The sequence below is a fragment of the Ovis aries genome, chromosome 1 (genome assembly GCF_016772045.2).
Source record: "Ovis aries strain OAR_USU_Benz2616 breed Rambouillet chromosome 1, ARS-UI_Ramb_v3.0, whole genome shotgun sequence".
NCBI classification, from domain to species: Eukaryota; Metazoa; Chordata; class Mammalia; order Artiodactyla; family Bovidae; genus Ovis; species Ovis aries.
In genome coordinates, this window is record NC_056054.1 from 170,925,504 (window position 1) to 170,943,394 (window position 17,891).

General features: G+C 39.6%; 1 long non-coding RNA gene across 1 annotated transcript in view; it reads right to left on the minus strand.

Annotated features, from left to right (window-relative positions):
• Nucleotides 1-17,891, minus strand: part of LOC121816354 (uncharacterized) — a 70,814-nt gene that overhangs the window by 13,783 nt on the left and 39,140 nt on the right. Inside the window, exon 3 of the long non-coding RNA XR_006055892.2 lies at nucleotides 13,346-13,456. This is a non-coding gene — a long non-coding RNA (uncharacterized LOC121816354). The remainder of the gene's footprint in view (nucleotides 1-13,345; nucleotides 13,457-17,891) is intronic.

Here is a 17,891-nt window from a genome sequence, read left to right on the forward strand (position 1 = left end):
CCTTGGACTTGCAAGGAGATCAAACCAGTCAATTCTGTAGGAAATCATTCCTGAATAGTTGCTGGAAGCACTGATGCTGAAGCTGAAGCTGAAACTCCAATACTTTGGCCACCTGATGCAAAGAACTGACTCATTTGAAAAGACCCTGATGCTGGGAATGATTGAAGGCAGGAGAAGGGGATGACAGAGGATGAGATTGTTGGATGGCATACCAACTTGATGGACATGAGTTTGAGCAAGGTCCAGGATTTGGTGATGGACAGGGAGGCCTGGCATGCTGCAGTCCATGGGGTTGCATAGAGTTGGACATGACTGAGTGACTGAACTGAACTGAACTTCATCACTGATGTAGCTGCTCATTCAGCAGTGAGAACACAAACCCACTGGACTAGACTTATCATTCAAAGAGACAGGTAAGGATGTTGTATATGACAGAAAGCATGGGCTTTTTCCTTTTTATCTGAATGAGCTGTGGGAACCCTGCAAATCTTCTCACTATAAGGAGAGAAGAATTCAGCATATATAGCCTTCTCCAATCCCTCAAAATACCAATCTTCAACAAAATAGGGATGGGTGTTACAACAGTCTTTACAAGTCTCTGTTTCAAAAGTTATCCTCTGCTCTGAGACTAGGAAAACACCTGTACAAGAAACTAGTGACATAACATGCCTTTTTTTGGGGGAAGGGGTGTGCAGGCTATAATAATTAGGTTAATATTCTGCTCTTCAAAGGCAATAATCCTAAACTCCACCAAGTCATGCCAAACGATTACCTAGTGCTTCACTGAACCACATGAACTAAGCTTCACTTCAGTCCTATCCAAACAAAGTGCAGGGATCATCTCTTAACCCAAGTGCTAGTTCTCCTATTATGCCAAATTTTTTTGAGTTTGGAAACTACAGTAAGATTTCAGGTGTCCAAGATAGTGTTTATCACACTATTACTCCTGAATAACCACAAAGCTGCTTCTAAGATTACTTTCCTGGAGTGACCATTAGCTTTTTATAAATTGCTTCTGGTTTGGTGTTAATAGTTACAAACTTCATATTTTAAAAAGGAGTCCTCTGAAGCCATGGTAAGTTATCTGGGATTTAAATGAAAATAATTGTAAAATATTATCTAAAGGAATTTTTCAGAGTCCTTAGCACTACTACACAGATGCTAAGAAGCATGGATGGCATTTCATTCACAAGCTATCACTAATCTTGTGGGTGAGATATCCTAAGGTGTATAAACCAGGGACACAATCTATCAGTGGTATAATAATGCTAAATTCCAAGTGTTTTGCTATAATAATCATAGAAGGAAATTTGAAATAACATGTAGTAATTTAAAAAAATGTTCTACCTAAATTGCTTTTTTAAATGAAGGAGACTAAAGAGATAATCATAAGTAATGTTATCTCTTAAACAATTTAAATCACTTTAAAAGTATAGCAATCAAGGAGTTTTTAGTCACAGTGATGCATATTCTGAGATTCCCCTTAACAATATTTGCAATTAATAGAACTATCCTGCTAATAAATATAGACATATTTATTACAACAGTATGAGTATCTAACTTGCCCCTTATTTTATAAGCACTAGACATAAAATAAAATGTATTGAAAAATGAGAAGTCCTCAAGATATCTGGGATTTTTACTACATAGTACTGTCTTTAATAAATATCTAAAATAGTCCATAAAAATGGGATGCACTTCTATAGAAAAATTAATGAGGCTTTTAAAAATTTTTTTAATTAAAAAAAATTAATGAGGCTATAAAGAAAGCTGATTGCCAGAGAATTGATGCTTTTGAATTGTGGTGTTGGAGAAGACTCTTGAGAGTCCCTTGGACTACAAGGAGATCCAACTAGTCCATCCTAAAGGAAATAAGTCCTGAGTATTCATTGGAATGACTGATGATGAAGCTGAAACTCCAGTACTTTGGCCACCCAATGAGAAGAACTGATTCATTGGAAAAGACCCTGATGCTGGGAAAGATTGAAAGCGGGAAGAGAAGGGGATGACAGGGGATGAGATGATTGGATGGCATCACTGACTCAATGGACATGAGTTTGATTAAACTCCAGTAGTTGGTGATGGACAGGGAGGCCTGGTGTGCTGCAGTCCATGGGGTCGCAAAGAGTCAGACACAACTGAGCGACTGAACTGAATTGAACTGAATGAGGTTTTACCTATCCACCAGTCTGACTAAAGACCTATTTTTAAAAGAGCAACTGAATGGAAGATTACTTAAAGATTTATTTTGTGCCTGATTCCTGTAAACATGAATATGAAAACAGGAGGTGATATATGTGAGCAAATTTAATTTCACTAATTTATTCTGATTAATCAAGGTTGATTATCAACAATGTTCAAAGAATCTTAATAGCATGAGAAAATATACAGGTAACTGTCATGCGCTGACTTGTTAGAATAACACACAGTGACTCATCAAAAGAAAATTAGAAAACATGCAACATACTCGAGATATAGGTTGTCAACAATATTTCTTGTACATTTTTATTGCGGATTTCCTTAGGTTATGGTGTCTGTAACAGAACAAACACTATTACTGCTATCTTTTCTGGCATGGTCATAATCTATTTTCTAACTATGTTCATCATGTTGTACAATTTATATTCAATCTCCTATTTTAACACCTTAATATATTTCTCCTTCATTAGGACAAAGTGGTAGGCCATCTAGAATGAGTCCTTTTACTACATTTTCTTCTAACACCTCAACTTTTGCATTATTGCCCTGAAGATAAAATAGGTAGTAAAATTTACAATAAATAATTTTTTTAAAAGAATAACAAATTCTAAAAAATTAGATAGAAAACAATTGCCTTTTGTGTCCTACTACATCGTCAACTGGTTTCCCAGGTGGCACAGTGGTAAAGAATCCACCTGCCAACGCGGGAGACACAGGTTTGATCCTTGAGTCAGGAAGATCCCCTGGTGTAGGAAACGGCAACCCACTCCAGTATTCTTGCCTGGGAAATTCCATGGACAGAGGAATCTGGCAGGTTAGAGACCACGGGATCGCAAAGAGTCAGAGAGGTGAGCGCGCACACACACACTACATCATCAACTACCCAGTCTTGCAGGTTGGTTTATTGATCTTCAAACATATAGGAGCCTTAGGCTGCAATTAACAGAAGAGGAAGCAACTTGCTGTTGCAGGTATTCCTATTTATCTCATCACAGTACCCTCCTGATAACTTCTTTGTTGTAAAAATTCAGTGATTTTTTTCCTCAATTTATTTAAAATTCCCAATGATAACATAGCTCATCTTTCTGAGCTGCTTCTTACCATATGTTCTTAGTCACTCATTCAAGTCTACATCTGCTCTTTATCTAGTAAAGCATGTCCTCAATATCAACTCCAAGACAATTGGAGTTTTGCTTAAGTAATTATGTGATGTAGTAGTAAATCAGTTTATGCTTCAAATTATTTCTTTTCCTTAGAGAGAATGACAGAAGTATACTCATATACTAATGAGTTATATTAGTATGTATATTAGTGCATAAGTAGAATATTAGTGATTTTGAACATAGTGTTTCAACATGGGAAGCTCAACTACAAGGAAATTCATTACCGTTACTGTTCTCTGAACTCTATACTGTTAGATCATTCTCTCACCTTGAAATATAATAAACAGTGTATATATATATATATATTTTCCTATTTTCTGTCATGAAATATATGCAGTAAGAAAAAAGTGAAAAATAAAACAAATAGCCAAACTCAACAAAATGTAGATTTTAATAGAAGTCATATATCAAGTATAAAGAAAATTTAGAACATTAGCACATAAGATCCTGCAATAGTATATATATGTGAATATAAGGTTCTTGTCAACCAAAAAAAGTTTGTAATTGAAAGTTATTTGAATATGCTCTCTTGAGTAAGGCATGTGTGTAGATTTTGCTTTCAACATTTTTTCTATAAACTGGTAATTTGGATGTGAATGCAAACAGCTGAATATGATGATTTGGTTCCTCTTGAAAAGTGTTGAGTATGTCATATATTTTAATTATATAAGGAAAACAAACTAGTGATGTACCAATGCAAATTTCCAGAAAAATAATTAAAGGTTATAACAATAGAAATTACATTTTTAAAATATAGTACTTACAGTGTCATTTTCATAGCTGTCTGCTAACATCTTTACTGGCACACAGAATCTTAATATACATTTGTTCAACTAATGAATTGAATAAAATACTTAGGAATATATCTACCTAAAGAAACTAAAGACCTATATATAGAAAACTATAAAACACTGATGAAAGAAATCAAAGGACACTAATAGATGGAGAAATATACCATGTTCATGGATTGGAAGAATCAATAGAGTGAAAATGAGTATACTACCCAAAGCAATCTACATATTCAATACAATCCCTATCAAGCTACCAGCGGTGTTTTTCACAGAACTAAAACAAATAATTTCAAGATTTGTATGGAAATACAAAAAACCTCAAACAGCCAAAGCAATCTTGAGAAAGAAGAATGGAACTGGAGGAATCAACTTGCCTGACTTCAGACTCTACTACAAAGTCACCGTCATCAAGACAGTATGGTACTGGCACAAGACAGAAATATAGATCAATGGAACAAAATAGAAAGCCCAGAGATAAATCCACACACATATGGACACCTTATCTTTGACAAAGGAGGCAAGAATATACAATGGATTAAGACAATCTCTTTAACAAGTGGTGCTGGGAAAACTGGTCAACCACTTGTAAAAGAATGAAAATAGATCACTTTCTAACACCACACACAAAAATAAACTCAAAATGGATTAAAGATCTAAATGTAAGACCAGAAACTATAAAACTCCTAGAGGAGAACATAGGCAAAACACTCTCCAACATAAATCACAGCAGGATCCTCTATGATCCACCTCCCAGAATACTGGAAGTAAAAGCAAAAATAAACATATGGGATCTAATTAAAATTAAAAGCTTCTGAACAACAAAGGAAACCATAAGCAAGGTGAAAAGACAGTCTTCTGAATGGGAGAAAATAATAGCAAATGAAGCAACTGACACACAACTAATCTCAAAAATATACAAGCAACTCCTGCAGCTCAATTCCAGAAAAATAAGCGACCCAATCAAAAAATGGGCCAAAGAACTAAATAGACATTTCTCCAAAAAAGACATATGGATGGCTAACAAACTCACATGAAAAGATGCGCAACATCACTCATTATCAGAGAAATGCAATCAAAATCACAATGAGGTACCACTTCACACCAGTCAGAATGGCTGCGATCCAAAAGTCTACAAGCAATAAATGCTGGAGAGGGTGTGGAGAAAAGGGAACCCTCTTACACTGTCTGTGGGAATGCAAACTAGTACAGCCACTATGGAGAACAGTGTGGAGATTGCTTAAAAAATTGCAAATAGAACTGCCATATGACCCAGCAATCCCACTTCTGGGCATACACACCGAGGAAACCAGAACTGAAAGAGACACGTGTACCCCAATGTTCATTGCAGCACTGTTTATAATAGCCAGGACATGGAAACAACCTAGATGTTCATCATCAGACAAATGGATAAGAAAGCTGTGGTTCAGTTCAGTTCAGTTCAGTTCAGTTGCTCAGTCGTGTCTGACTCTTTGCGACCCCATGAATCGCAGCATGCCAGGCCTCCCTGTCCATCACCATCTCCCGGAGTTCACCCAGACTCACATCCATTGAGTCCGTGATGCCATCCAGCTGTCTCATCCTAGGTCATCCCCTTCTCCTCCTGCCACCAATCCCTGCCAGCATCAGAGTTTTTTCCAATGAGTCAACTCTTCGCATGAGGTGGCCAAAGTACTGGAATTTCAGCTTTAGCATCATTCCCTCCAAACAAATCCCAGGGTTGATCTCCTTCAGAATGGACTGGTTGGATCTCCTTGCAGTCTAAGGGAGTCTTGAGAGTCTTCTCCAACACCACAATTCAAAAGCATCAATTCTTCGGCGCTCAGCCTTCTTCACAGTCCAACTCTCACATCCATACATGACCACAGGAAAAACCATAGCCTTGACTAGATGGACCTCAGTCGGCAAAGTAATGTCTCTGCTTTTGAATATGCTATCTAGGTTGATCACAACTTTTCTTCCAAGGAGTAAGTGTCTTTTAATTTCATGGTTGCAGTCACCATCTGCAGTGATTCTGGAGCCCACAAAAATAAAGTCTGACACTGTTTCCACTGTTTCCCCATTTATTTCCCATGAAATGATGGGACCAGATGCCATAATCTTTGTTTTCTGAATGTTGAGCTTTATGCCAACTTTTTCGCTCTCCTCTTTCACTTTCATCAAGAGGCTTTTTAGCTCCTCTTCACTTTCTGCCATGAGGGTGGTGTCAACTGCATATACACAATGGAGTATTACTCAGCCATTAAAAAGAATACATTTGAATCAGTTCTAATGAGATGGATGAAACTGGAGCCGATTATACAGAGTGAAGTAAGCCAGAAAGAAAAACACCAATACAGTATACTAACACATATATATGGAATTTAGAAAAATGGTAATGATGACCCTGTATGCGAGACAGCAAAAGAGACACAGATGTATAGAATGGACTTTTGGACTCTTAGGGAGAGGGAGAGGGTGGGATGATTTGGGATAATGGCATTGAAACAGGTACACTATCATGTAAGAAATGAATTGCCAGTCTATGTTCGATACAGGATACAGGATGCTTGGGCCTGGTGCACGGGGATGATCCAGAGAGATGATATGGGGTAGGAGGTGGGAGAGGGGGTTCATGATTGGGAACTCATGTACACCCATGGCAGATTCATGTCAATGTATGGCAAAACCAATACAGCATTGTAAAGTAAAATAAAGTAAAAATAAAAACTTTTAAAAAAAAGAAACTACATTTTTAAATATAGTAGTTACAGTGTCATTTTCACAGCTATCTGCTAACATCTTTACTGGCACACAGAATCTTAATATACATTTGTTCAATTAATGAATTGATTGATTAATTGATAAAAGTGGACAGGGTAATATGGGCTTTGTCAGGAGCCTGGGGATCTTTGTGTTTCTGCATCTGGTGATTTGAAAATTGTCCAGTTTAAACCAGTGCATCTTAAACAACCTAGACCTGTGGGAATATGCACTACTATAGAATGTTTGGGGCTAGGGTAAGGCAAATTTTAATTGGCTGTAAAAAATTCAGTATATTTTGAAAAAATCAAGTTAATGCAAAATCCACAGTGAACAAAAAAAAAACTCAAAATGTTAACTGATAGTTTCTCCCACAACTCTGAAGATCAGGTGAAATGCTGCCCAGGGAACAATTTATTTATTTATTTATTTATTTATTTATTTTTAGTTTTTATTTTTTTAAATTTTAATATCTTTAATTCTTACATGCGTTCCCAAACATGAACCCCCTCCCACCTCCTCCCCCATAACATCTCTCTGGGTCATCCCCATGCACCAGCCCCAAGCATGCTGCATCCTGCGTCAGACATAGACTGGCGATTCAATTCTTACATGATAGTATACATGTTAGAATGTCATTCTCCAGGGAACAATTTAGAAGTGCAAAGAGTGGTAACATTCAAGAGGTCTAACTCTAACCAGTGCAAGGCAAGAGACAGGATGGAAAAGTAGAAAAACTCTCAATCCTTCTTCCTCCTATGTGACTTTTCCAAGGTGTACTGTTTCCACACGCCCTGGAAGACATCCCATGTGGCTGAGCAACCAGCTGCGTTGTTCTGTGAAGCTGTGAACATCTCAGATCAATAGCCTTATGTCTTTTCTATGCTTCCCTGTCCCACATCCCCTTTCAGACGTTCCTTCTGCCCTGAAATTTCATCTTTCTATGTGTGGAAAATTCTGAAAGAGATGGGAATACAGACCACCTGACCTGCCTCTTGAGAAATCTATATGCAGGTCAGGAAGCAACAGTTAGAACTGGACATGGAACAACAGACTGGTTCCAAATAGGAAAAGGTGTACATCAAGGCTGTATATTGTCAGCCTGCTTATTTAACTTACATGTAGAGTACATCATGAGAAAAGCTGGGCTGGAAGAAGCACAAGCTGGAATCAAGATTGCTGGGAGAAATATCAATAATCTCAGATATGCAGATGATACCACCCTTATGGCAGAAAGTGAAGAGGAACTGAAAAGCCTCTTGATGAAAGTGAAAGAGGAGAGTGAAAAAGTTGGCTTCAAGCTCAACATTCAGAAAACAAAGATCATGGCATCTTGTCCCATCACTTCATGGGAAATAGATGGGGAAACAGTGGAAACAGTGTCAGACTTTATTTTGGGGGGCTCCAAAATCACTGCAGATGGTGACTGTAGCCATGAAATTAAAAGACGCTTACTCCTTGGAAGGAAAGTTATGACCAACCTAGACAGCATATTCATATTCAAAAGCAGAGACATTACTTTGCCGACTAAGGGCCGTCTAGTCAAGGCTATGGTTTTTCCAGTGGTCATGTATGGATGTGAGAGTTGGACTGTAAAGAGAGCTGAACACTGAAGAATTGATGCTTTTGAACTGTAGTGTTGCAGAAGCCTCTTGAGAGTCCCTTGGACTGCAAGGAAATCCAACCAGTCCATTCTAAAGGAGATCAGTCCTCGGTGTTCTTTGGAAGGAATGATGCTAAAGCTGAAACTCTAGTATTTTGGCCACCTCATGCGAAGAGTTGACTCATTGGAAGACCCTGATGCTGGCAGGGATTGGGGGCAGGAGGAGAAGGAGACGACAGAGGGTGAGATGCCTGGATGGCATCACTGACTCGATGGACCTGAGTCTGAATGAGCTCCGGGAGTTGGTGATGGACAGAGAGGCCTGGCGTGCTGCGATTCATGGGGTCGCAAAGAGTCAGATGACTGAGCGACTGAACTGAACTGAACTGAACTGAATAAGGTACAGCACATAACAAGTTACGTTTTGCAGGGAACTGCTGCTAAGACTAAAGATGAGTAAGCCAAGGTTCCTGCCCTCAGCAATATAACAGCCAAGTGAAAGCTGTCCTAGTTAAATTCAATAGATTAATTCAGTGCATGGCAGTAAGTACTCTTGACTGTGAGCCCTCATAAAGGAGAACTAGGCATGAGGTGAGATCAGTGATTTTGAAGAATGTAAAAGAGTTTACAGACAAAGAACCAGCATGTTAAGTATAATGCAAGCAGGGAAAATAGTGTTAGTGAAAACAAGCATGGAAGAGTTGGCAGGAAATAGCACCTAGAAGAGCTTATTACAACCTCACACACTACTTGATTAAAGTATCTTTCTAGAAACCTCATTGTTAGCGCTAAAATGAGGATCACAATAATGTCTACCCCATGGTATCATATGGGCTTCCCAGGTGGCTCAGATGTAAAGAATCCTCCTGTAAGGAGACACAGGATATGCGGGTTCCACCTCTGGATCAGGAAGATCCTATGGAGAAGGAAATAGCAACCCACTCTGGTACTCTTGCCTAGGAAATCCCATGGACAGAGGAGTCTGGCCGGCTACAGTATACAAGGTCACATGTCAGACATGACTTAGCGAATAACCAACAACATAGTATTATATTGAATAGACGAGAGAATACATGAAACAGCACTTAGAAAAGTGTCTGTCGAATAGTAAGACCTCCCTTCCAACTTCCTTGAGTGCATTATACACTTTAAAAATCCTATTTTCAAAGAAATACACTGAGATTGCCACTCTATCGAATCTTTTCCATCTCTGGACAAATTGTGCTGCAGGTTAATAATCCAAACTATTTTAATATGCATTTCCATTTAAAACTGACTAGTAAACATATGGTGAACTGCCTAGAAAATGGATTTTTGAAAATGAACTAGTGACTTAATTTAATAATATGCAAGAAGTCATCTAGCTATCAAATCTCAACCTTGACATAAATAATTTTTTTGACATTTGTGTTTTTCCACTTTTACTTTTTTATTAAAAGAATCTATACTTGCGCTTTATGGAACACTGAACAGAAATTACAAGTGCTACAACTCTATGCTGTTTTCATTTCTTTTAATAATCATTTTTCTGAAATCATTTTTACCATGTATTGTTTTTTGCTTTGTAATAGGTAAAAGTGCCAAAGAAGTGTTTTCAATTTTTCAATCTATAATTTTTCTGGTTAAATATATTTTTAATAAATTTTACTAAATTTATTAATGGATGAACCTTTTCTACTAAAGTGTATAACATCAACACAAATTCTAAAGAGGCTTTTTGTTGACTGAATAACTGGTGTTTTATTACTTCATTCAGCAGATATTAATTACTAGTCTCAGTGAAGTTTTTTAAAACAGTATATATTTCCCTACATCAATTAGCTTATGATTTAAAATTTGGAAACCCATTCAGGGAATTTCAAAAAAAAATTTGGATTAAACACAAATGAATGTTACAAATAAGCAAGCTTTAAAATTTAGAGTTAAGATATGACTATGGACTGAAACAAAGGAAGATGATACATGAAATGTAAGTGGCAAAAAATGTGAACTGCAAATTAGGAGTCCAGATAATCTGTCACATGATTGTAGGTCCTGAAACAATAACAGGCTGATACTATTTTTTACACATGTTCATGGTTTAATTTCAAACACACTGGGAATACATGAACTGGTGATAGTATTAAGCACATTCCTGTAAAATAAATATTTGTATAATCTACAGTCTATATATATTCTACCATTAGGTATCTTACATTATGGAAAACTAAGTAACAGAGCCACTTAATTAAATAAGATAGTGGAGCTGGTGGGACAGAAATTAATTTTGTAAGACATATCTTATGGTTTTGAATTTATCTTTCTCCTCTTCCTTCCTTACCCCTATTGAATATTTTTTCATCATATTAATATAAGGAACACCAGAAAATAAACAATATGCAATAACATTAATTCATAGATCTTTTAGGCAAACTTTAAGTAATCTGTACTTAGCTTCTCTATGCATGATGAAACAGCAATAACTCTTTCAGCTGTTTTTTTCTAATATCCCTATCTCTACAGTAATTACAAGCAATAACTCAAAAACACAGTTGCCATGTTTACTCGCATGTTATAATATCAGGCTTCTGTAATCATAGCCTGTTAAAGGGAGGAAAGAATCCAAACAGGATTTTAATTCCCATGAAAGTTAAGTTCTGAATATTTCCCTGTCTGTTCCCAAATTGGCCCCTGCATACGGGGAGGGCGGTGGCAAGGAGAAACTGAAGAAAGAGGCAGTCACTCCAGGCTGTAGGTGGCGGGTCTAATAAACAATCATGAGAACTTATTTGCGAGGCTTGGCCATAGCCGCTGCGAAAGATCCCCGCACCCACTTCCCCGCCAGAATCTCAAACGTTTACACAGCCACCTTACCTGAGTTCAGTCACAGTATTCGTCCTTGATGGTCTAACTACACCTTGCTCTAAGACGGCTGCGGCCTTGAAAATGGCTCCAGCCATGGGGAAGGTGGGCATTCCGAGGGCAGGGGAGGGGGTGCGGAGACTCTGATTGTCCAGCTCCGGTGTCAGTTGGAGGTCACGTCCTCTTGATGACCTCCTCCACCCCTCCATCATTGTGACCGGCCCTTCTCTTCCACAATGTGCCTTGAGGTGTCAGTCTAGGGTCCCACTAGCATGGAGATGGCTCGTTTGATGGCTCTCTGGCTGTGCTGGAGGCGGATACCGCAGCAGCAATAGAGGTGATAGCAGTCTGCTGTATGGAGCCACGGACCCTACTGCTCAATCACTGAAATGTATTACAGCCCCGGACAGCACGTTAGTCCACCAGGCCTCAGTGGTTTTACCTATCGGTAATTTCATCTGCTGTTTTAATATTTCATTTTTCCTTTCTTTTAACTCTGCTGCTTATAGGTTATAGGAGAGAGGAAACCTCCACTTAATGTGTTCTTTTGTCCAGTCTTGCTCACCAAGACCTTTGAAATGTGACTGCTAATCACTGTCCATTTAACAAGGGTATGTGTACATAGTAACTTGGCTTCTCTAATCTTTAATGATGTCAGCCAGGTTTGCCTGGTAATAAGCCCTGTGAGTTAAGCCAGGTGCAGTGTCCACACAAGGCTAATTTAGAACCCTCACTCAGAGAGAGGGGGTCAATATAATCAATGGCCATTTCCTCACCAGTTGAGAACTCTAGTGAAGGTCCTTCGGCATCCTTGGGAATTTGCCTTGGGCATTACTTAGAACACACAGAACATGCTGTTACATTGCTAACCAAGTTATAGTATTTCTAAAACAATCTGTCATCATTGGCTATACAGTTGCTAGGGCTTGTACCAGAGCTAGGACACTGGTTTCCTGATTGCCAGGGGTTGTTGACATCTTAGGAGCATGAACACTGAAGACTGTAGGGACTGCCGCAGGCTTCTATAGACAAAACCTAAATGTCTTCCCGCATATCCTGACCCCAAGATGGCTTATTCATGACCAGTTACCCTTGGCTTCCCATTGTCCAGGCCACAGGGTCAATGCCTTTAGAACAGCCCAACTGTTGATGCAAAGAATTAACAGCCAGGAGTCAAGAGTAATCTTTAGGCAAAACCCTCTAAGTTGAACCCACTGGCAGCTGTGCTTTGTTATTATTTCCATCAGATGGTATCAGTGTTGGGCAGAATGGTGACTACAGTCCATGTTTACCAGTTGCCCCAAATAGACCCTCATTTATAGAGGGCATCAGTGGGTGTTTCCCCTATTCCCTCTTTACAGGCTACAGAGGCCTCTGCAGGAACAAGGGCAGGAGGATCTACATACTCCACAGGACCTAGCAGAACCCATGTTTCTGGAGACAGTGATTGGTGGGCAGGCTGGCCTCTGCGGCAAGTAAGCCACTCAGTCATCTTGGAAGAGTGAAAGAATGTATTTTCAACCCAGCTCTTCATAGAAAGGGAAGTTCTTACCATGATACCCTGTTCCTTCATGAGAAGCTCTTCCTGGAGGAGTGCCACATACACTGCTAGAAGCTGTTGCTCTGTGGATATATGGGGAATCTGCCCCCTTCCAGAGCAGGGACCAAAATCCTAGGGGTACTCTCTCTTGTTTCTCTGCCACATTCTGTCCCTTCTAGAGTCTCAGATTACCCAGATGCTATCCCTGCACTGGAGATGCCCAGAGCTTTCGTCTGCTGCAGTAGTTATTTCTGCCTTCTGGACAGTGGCTTGATGCTCTGATCCCAGTCCCACACATACCCTTTTTTAATCAAGTGGTATAAGGGATGAAGGCACTGTCCCAGATAAAGAAGAAAAGTTCTCCAAAACCCCCAAATCCCCATGAAAGCTGGCATGTCTTTCATGTTCTTAGGAGTTGTATAGACTAGTATCTTATCAATCACAGTTTCTTAGACCATGAGTATCTTACCCAACAAAATGACACCACAAAATTTTATGGTAATGCCTGAGCCTTGAATTTTCTGTGGTTTATCATCCATCTTCTCCCTCAAAGATATTCAAGCAAAGTCTTCAGAGTGTCCTGCAATATAGGCAGGTGTTCATATGTTAACATTATATCATCAATAAAATGAGCCCATTTTATTAGCTGGGGAAAGAGAACAGGGACAGTTCTCAGGCTACCATCCATGAGGATTGATGGGGCTGGGAGAGTAACTTCAGGGAAACACTGAAAAGTCCATTGTTTTCCCTCCAATGTGAAGGCAGATTGATTTTGTGACTCAGTCACAAGAGATACACTGAAAAAAGCATTTGGTAAGCCAAGAACAGAAAAACATCTACTTCTGCTTTACTGACTATGCCAAAGCCTTTGACTGTGTAGATCACAACAAACTGTGGAATATTCTTAAAGAGATCAGAATACCAGATCACCTGACCTGCCTTCTGAGAAATCTGTATGCAGGTCAACAAGCAACAATTACAACTGGACATGGAACAATAGACTGGTTCCAAATTGGGATAGGAGTACATTAAGGCTATCTATTGTAATCCTGCTTATTTAAATTATATACAGAGTACATCATGTAAAATGCTGGGCTAGAGGAAGCACAAGCTGCAATCAAGATTGCTGGGAGAAATATCAATCACCTCAGATATGCAGATGACACCACCCTTATGGCAGAAAGTGAAGAAGAACTAAAGAGCCTCTTGATGAATGTGAAAAAGGAGAGTGAAAAAGTTAGCTTAAAACTCAACATTCAGAAAACTAAGATCATGGCATCCGGTCCCATCACTTCATGGCAAATAGATGGGGAAACGATGGAAACAATGAGAGACTTTATTTTGGGGGGCTTCAAAATCACTGCAGATGGTGACTGCAGCCATGAAATTAAAAGATGCTTGCTCCTTGGAAGAAAAACCATGACCAACCTAGAAGGCATATTAAAAAGCAGAGACATTACTTTTCCAACAAAGGTCTGTCTAGTCAAAGCTATGGTTTTTCCAGTAGTCACGTATGGAATGTGAGTTGGACTGTAACGAATGCTGAATGCCTAAGAATTGGTGCTTTGGAAATGTGGTGTTGGAAAAGACTCATGAGAGCCCCTTGGACTGCAAGATGATCCAAGCAGTCAATCCTAAAGGAAGTCAGTCCTGAGTATTCACTGGAAGGACTGATGCTGAAGCTGAAACTCCACTACTTTGGCCACCTGATGCAAAGAACTGACTCACTGGAAAAGACCCTGATGCTAGGAAAGATTGAAGGCAGAAGGAGAAGGGGACAACAGAGAATGAGATGGTTGAATGGCATCACTGACTCGAGGGACATGGGTTTGAGTAAGCTCCGGGAGTTGGTGATGCACAGGGAAGCCTAGCGTGCTGCATGGGTTTGCAAAGAGTCAGACACGACTGAGCAACTGAACTGAACTGAACTGAAGCCCAGTACAGTAAGGTACACTCCTGGGACCAGGGCCAAGGCATCTAAGATGGTGGCAGTGTTGGGCACAGCCACATGGATGCGTGCACTACCTTGTTCAGTTCTCTGTAGTTCTTGGTCATCCCCCATGAATCATCTGAATTTTTAACTGGCCATACTGGGCTGTTGAAAACACTATGTGCAGGATGTACAATGCACTCAGTTCAGTTATTCCATAGTTTCTCGTATTTCCTGATGGTCACTCAGGTAATTCGTATTGTAAAGTTACCATTCTTCAATGTGGTGGCTTACTGATTCCCATTTGCTGTTTCTGCTCAGCACTGGTTTGATTAATCTAACCCAGAGACAGAATTCTTGATAGCGGTCTACTGAGCTTGGCCCTGTAGGGTATAGTGCCCCATATGTTCTCTGGTATTAAAGAGATTTAAAACCTTATATTCTCATGGGGGAGAATGCTCAAGTGTCAACAGGACCTTCCTGACCATAACTGTTTGCCCTCCATAACCATCCGTAACTTCCCAGGTAAAGAATTTGCCTGCCAAGCAGGAGACACAAGTTCATTCCCTGGGTCAGAAAGATCCCCTAGAGAAGGAAATGGCAAACCATTCCAATATTCTTGCCTGGAAAACCCCATGGACAGAGGAACCTGGTGGGCTACAGTCCATGGGGTCACAAAGAGTCAGACATGACTTAGCAACTAAAAGCTAAACAAACAACCATCTATAGCATGAGGGGGCCAGAACACTTCTGGGGGTGACCACATGTTAGAGTACAGAGATATAACCTTTTGCTTATATCTAAGGGAGCAGTGAATAGTGAGCTCTATACAAACTCCAAATACTTCCAAATACTGAACTGAACTGAAGCCCAGTACAGCAAGGTATGTTCCTGGGACCAGGGCCAAGGCTTTCACCTGAGCTGCATCAAAAATCTGGACTGTGAAAACACCCACACTGAGTAGGACTGCATCCCTGAGGCTTTTGCAAGATCATGTGGGGCCCCTATCCTAGCCGTGGTGGAACAGCTCTGAGCCACTGTTCAGGTTTTAAGGCTTTCCGTAGTTAAAGCAACATGCTCAAAGTAAAAAGAGAGTGATGACTCTCACTTTTCTAAGAATGATGGCTATTTGTTTTGTTTTGTTTTTTCAGTTTTGGGGGTTTTTTGTCATAAAAATATTTCTAAAGGTATGCTTTAGGGAATATTATCATCGGTCATCAGTTCAGTCACTCAGTTGTGTCCAATTCTTTTGCAACCCCATGGACTGCAGCATCCCTGTGCATCACCAACTCCCAGAGCTTACTCAAACCCATGTCCCAGTCAATGATGCCATCCAACCATATCATCCTCTGTCATAGCCTTCTCCTCCTGCCTTCAATCTTTTCAACCAGCATCAGTGTCTTTTCCAATGAGTCAGTTTTTCACATCAGGTGGCCAAAGTATTGGAGTTTTAGCTTCAGCATCAGTCCTTCCAGTGAATACTCAGGACTGATTTCCTTTAGGATTGACTGGTTGGATCTCCTTGCAGTCCAAGGGACTCTCAAGAGTCTTTTCCAACACCACAGTTCAAAAACATCAGTTCTCCGGTGCTCAGCTTTCTTTGTAGTCCAACTCTCACATCCATACATGACTACTGGAAAAACCACAGCTTTGACTAGACAGACCTTTGTTGGCAAAGTAATGTCTCTGCTTTTTAATATACTGTCTAGTTTAGTCATAACTTTTCTCCCAAGGAGCAAGCGTCCTTTAATTTCATGGCTGCAGTCACCATCTGCAGTGATTTTGAAGCCCAAGAAAAAAACGTGTCTCACTGTTTCCATTGCTTCCTCATCTATTTGCTATGAAGACATGGGACCAGATGCCATGATCTTAGTTTTCTGAATGTTGAGTTTTAAGCTAACTTTTTCACTCTCCTTTTTCACATTCATCAAGAGGCTCTTTAGTTCTTCTTCACTTTCTGCCATAAGGGTGGTGTCATCTGCATATCTGAGGTTATTGATATTTCTCCTGGCAATCTTGATTCTAGCTTGTGCTTCTTCCAGCCCAGCATTTTGCATGATGTACTCTGCATATAATTTAAATAAGCAGGGTTACAGTAGATAGCCTTGACATACTCCTGTCCCAATTTGGAACCAGTCTGTTGTTCCATGTCCAGTTGTAATTGTTGCTTGTTGACCTGCATACAGATTTCTCAGGAGGCAGGTCAGGTGGTCTGGTATTCTGATCTCTTTAAGAATTTTCCACAGTTTGTTGTGATCTACACAGTCAAAGGCTTTGGCATAGTCAATAAAGCAGAAGTAGATTTTTTTTCTGGAACTCCCTTACTTTTTTTGATGAGCCAACTAATGTTGGAAATTTAATCTCTGGTTCCTCTGCCTTTTCTAAAATCAGCTTGAACATCTGGACATTCATGGTTCACATACTATTGAAACCTGGCATGGAGAATTTTGAACATTATTTTGCTAGCCTGTGAGATGAGTGCAATTGTGAGGTAGTTTGAACATTCTTTAGCATTACCTTTCTTTGGGACTGGAATGAAAACTGAGTGTTTCCAGTCCTTGGCCACTGCTGAGTTTTCCAAATTTGCTGGCATATTGACTGAAACACTTTCACAGCATCATATTTGAAGATTTGAAATAGCTCAACTGGAATTCCATCACCTCCACTAGCTTTGTCATAGTGATGCTTCCTGAGGCCCACTTGACTTTGCATTCCAGGATGTCTAGCTCTAGGTGAGTGATCACACCATGGTTTTTATCTGGGTCATGAAGATCTTTTCTGTACAGTTCTTCTGTGTATTCTTACCACCTCTTAATATCTTCCGCTTCTGTTAGATCCATACCATTTCTGTCCTTTATTGTGCCCATCTCTGCATGAAATGTTCCCTTGGTATATCTAGTATTCTTGGTAAGATCTCTAGTCTTTCTCATTCTATTGTTTTCCTCTATTTTTTTTGCATTGATCACTGAGTATTAGGAAATATACTGAATATAAAATTTAGGGTCACAGTATGAAGCAATTTCAGTCCTCTCAAAGGATTGGCTGAGGTCAACCAACATAGTGTTGGATTATCAGTTTAATTGTT